At 43.0% G+C, this 4268-nt stretch overlaps 1 long non-coding RNA gene across 1 annotated transcript; it reads left to right on the forward strand.

Moving 5' to 3' along the window:
* The first annotated feature begins 6 nt into the window (after nucleotides 1–6).
* On the forward strand, nucleotides 7–3700 carry LOC143963205 (uncharacterized). Its single transcript, XR_013270910.1, has 2 exons — nucleotides 7–2711; nucleotides 3008–3700. It is a non-coding gene; the product is annotated as an uncharacterized LOC143963205 (long non-coding RNA).
* Nucleotides 3701–4268: the final 568 nt, after the last annotated feature.

Below are 4268 nucleotides of genomic sequence, written 5' to 3' on the forward strand. Positions count from 1 at the left end.
ATGGTGCGCACCCGGTGTGAGCTTCTCTCCGGTATCGGATTTGAACCTCCTACACATTGATCCTTATTAGTGTAGAAGTATACATTATCCATTCCTTGTATTTTCAGTCGCTTCGATCTGTTCTAGTAGCCAAATTTTACTTTTTATTTTGTATGATATATTTGGCTGTTCCTTTTTCCTCTTGCTTGCATAATGTGTGTTTTTATTTTTTAATTTTTTTTTTTCTTCTTCTTTTCAAAGATGAAATCAATTATGGTTCAGTCCATGTAAGCTCCATTTAGAAATACACATATATCTTTTATATTTTATCTGTAATCTATTCTAGTATTTTTTTTTTTTTTTAAGACATGAAGCTTTTAAAAAGCAAAGAAAAGAGTGTGAGAATAATGGAGACATGTACAGAGGAAAAAAAAAAGGGGTGCGGTACCTGGCTTCAGGAAGTAAGGGGGGTATAAAGCCTGACAACAAGCCAGGACACATTTCTCTCCCCCACTGCTTGTCATGACATGGCGAACCACACTACCATATATACACACATTATTTATATATATATATATATATATATATATATATATATATATATATATATATATATATATATATATATATTCTTACTCACACATATACACACACATAGCCTCCCCCTTGACCTGTCCATTCACAGCTCTGGTACCATCACAGCGAATGAGAAGGGTGGCTATTTTTTTGTATGAGATGCTCCTCTGTCCCTGCAGGTAGGTAGGACTGGAGGGCTGAGTACAGGAGGCACCGTGTTTTTTTTTTTTTTTTTTTTTTTTTTTTTTTTTCGGTGGGTGTACTTTGTAAATGTTTTATCCATGCACTCACTGCGACAAGGGCTTGTATTCATGAATTCTCTTCACTGTGCCTGGCTCTGCCGGAGCGCTCCCATGTCTGAGCGGCTCCCGTGTACAGTATGCACAAGTATCTGCTATGCAGACAGATGGCTCTCTATAGAGAACTCGAGTGTCGTTGCACAGAAGACATTTGAACAATTTGACCAGTGCTTTTTGTAGTATTTTTGGATCAGTCGAATTGGCCTCCCCAAGGGTGTCGGTGCAATTTGGGACACTTGCATTCCCGGTAGAGAACAGTGGTCTGTAGAGCAGACGCACACCACTCTTGGAGGGTGCACACAGCTAAGACCACTCGTGAGTACAAGTCCTAAAGGCCCCATGCACACGGGCAACGAAGGACATCGTACAAGACGCAGTTTGGCCCATCGTTGTTGGTGGTTGGCGTGCACACGTCTATGGTGAACATACACAGGCTCGTACTTTGGCATATGGGGGAATATTTACTAAAACTGGAGCGTGCAAAATCTGGTGCAGCTCTGCATAGAAACCGGCTTCCAGATTTTATTGCTGAAGCTAGAACCTGGTGCAGCTATGCATGGTAACCAATCGGCTTTTGAGTGCACCAGTTTTAGCAAGTCTCCCCCATGGTCTCTTTTTGTGCAGTTTTTTTTTTTGTCTTCACCAAAGAGTGTTGTGCCCTGTGCATGCATAACTACTGTTGTTTACCATGGAAGGAAGCAATGGCTTTCATTACGGTGCCCAGCTCTGTGCATGTGTAAGTACCATGGTTTGCCATGGAAGGAAGCAATGGCTCTCCTTCCAGTGCCCAGCACTGTGCATGTGTAACTACCGTAGTTTACCATGGAAGGGAGCAATGGCGATCCTTCCAGTGCCTAGCACTCTGAATGCTTAACTACCGTAGTTTACCATGGAAGGGACCAATGGCAATCCTTCACATGCTGAGTCATCCAACATGATTTACATCTGAGTCGATGCACTTAGATGCCTGTGTACATGGGGCCTTAAAGCTCAGCTGCTTGTGAGATTTTTCAGTCATATGGTAGCATGAGGTGAAGGCCTTGTTCACAAGGGCAATACTACAGGGTACACCCCAGCAAGGGCCGTGCTTGCCTGTACAGGGATGTGCAAGTTTTCCTTGCATCCCTGTGCAGGCAGTTCCATTCATGTCAGTTGGGATGTAGCGACTGCACGGACACAGCTGTTGCTCCCAATTTGACAGCCATGTTGGTGCATGCCCCCGAACGCACGCCAACTGCTTTTGGGGCCATGCAGCCACATGGCTATCATCTTTGGGAACAGCCGCTGTGTCCCAGTTGACATGAATGAGACTGCCTGCATCAAATAGGACTCAGTGGCCATGCGGTCACAGCCACTACTCCAAATTTGACAGCAGTGCGGGTGCACAGCCCCGCGGCTGTCAAATTGGGAGCAGCCGCTGTGTCCCAGTTAACATGAATGAGACTGCCTGCATCGGGGGGGGGGGCCTACGTGGCCACACGGTAACAGCCGCTGCTCACAGTTTGACAGCATTGCAGGTGCATGGCCCTGAACACACACTGATTGAATTCGGAGGTCCATGCAGCCACACGGCTGTCAAAATGGGAACAGCATCTGTCTTGTCTGTGCAGCCGCTGCATTCCAGTTGCCGTGAATGAGACTGCCTGCAGTAGATGGAACAGCAGCTACATGGATATGGCTGTTGCTCCCAATTTGACAGTATTACATGTGCACAGCCCTGAATGCACACTGACTGCATTCGGGGTCAAATTGGGAGCAGAAACTGTGTCTCAGTTCACATGAATGCGACTGCCTGCATCACATGGGACTCCGTGTCCGCACGGTCACAGCCGTTGCTCCCAGCCATGTTGGTGCATGGCCCTAAAACGCACATTGCATTCGGGGGCCTTGCAGCCACATAGTTATCACTTCGGGAGCAGCCACTGTGTCCCGGTTGACATGAATGAGACTGCCTGCATCACATGGGACTCCGTGGTCTTGCGGTCACAATCACTACTCCCAATTTGACAGCAGTGCGGGTGCACGGCCCTGAATGCACACTGACTGCATTCGGGGCCTTGCAGCCACACGGCTGTCAAATTGGGAACAGCGGCTGTGTCCTTTTGCAGCCTCTGTGTCCCAGTTGACCCTACCTGCAACGGGGGGGGGGGCAGGCCCTAAAACGCACGCTGACTGCATTCGGGGTGTGGGCTTGCAGCCGCATGGTTGTCCAATTGGGAGCAGCCGCTGTGTCCCAATTGACATGAATGAGACTACCTGCATTGGGAAACCCCCTTGGCAAGCACGCCCCTTGCATGGTTGTACGCTGCAGTATGCCCGGTTGAACGAGGCCTAACCCTTTGTGAACAGTTTCATTGATTTTTTTTTTTTTTTTTTTTTTCTTATGTGTCACAAATTAGGTTATTTGTCAGCAAAGGGTCAGCCTCTTGTCACCAAGTGATTAGAAGTCTTGTGTATGTCTGAGCCCGAAGACAAAAGAGATGGAACTTTTTTTCTTTTTTTTTTTTTTATTTTTTTTTTTTTTTTTTAAAGAGGTTTGTATTTTGAAAGCTTTTTCAGAGAGTACAGTATTGGAAATTAAATCAATCAAAAAAAAAAAAAAAAAAAGGCTCTACAGAGGAGGCTGTTCATCCTTTTTGTTCCTATTGTATATTACCTGTTTAACTGTAATGCCATTTATTGTATAAATTTACACATGGTTTCATTTTCAAGGTACTCTTAAAGTAAGGAGTTTTTTTAGTAAGTTTTTAGGAAAACATTTAATTTTTGTATTTTTGATTTTAAAGGAAAAAAAAAGCATGAGTTATGTCATATTTTCAGTGTATTAATGAAGATTTTAACCTTTCCTTCGGGTGGCTTTTTTTTTTATTCCAAACCTTTGTGTGTGTTTTTTTTTTTTTTTTTGTTTGTTTGTTTCTTGGTCCTTCAAATTGTTTTTCACAACCCACTGAGCAAATGGACATTTTCAGCACAAGGGAATCAAGTGATTAAATACTGGCTGGATTTTCTCCCCCCCTCTTAATATTAATACAGACTTTTGTATATAGACACAAGGTATTTTGCATACAGGTTTTACTCCGCCAACGTAAAACTGTCCGGTTTCTGGAAATAAAGATCAACTTTTAACTTAATTTTTTTTTTTTTTAAATATAAAAAAAAAAAAAATTTCTACACTTTCTGCTCTGCGCTGTTTTATTTTTCTGAATAGTTATCCGTTTTAAATTTAACAGCATTCATACATGTCTAGCAAGACATTAATGGAAATGCAGTATACAAGAATGTAGCGCTATAAATGCAATATAAAATGATGTACGTATCAAATATTAAAGTGGAAGTAAACCCACTTTTTTAACTTTTACCTACAGGAAAGCCTATAATAAGGCTTACCTGTAGGTAAAAAAAATATCTCCTAAA

Source organism: Lithobates pipiens, unplaced genomic scaffold (assembly GCF_037356315.1).
Source record: "Lithobates pipiens isolate NorthernLeopardFrog02 unplaced genomic scaffold, aLitPip1_a1.2 Scaffold_8, whole genome shotgun sequence".
NCBI classification, from domain to species: Eukaryota; Metazoa; Chordata; class Amphibia; order Anura; family Ranidae; genus Lithobates; species Lithobates pipiens.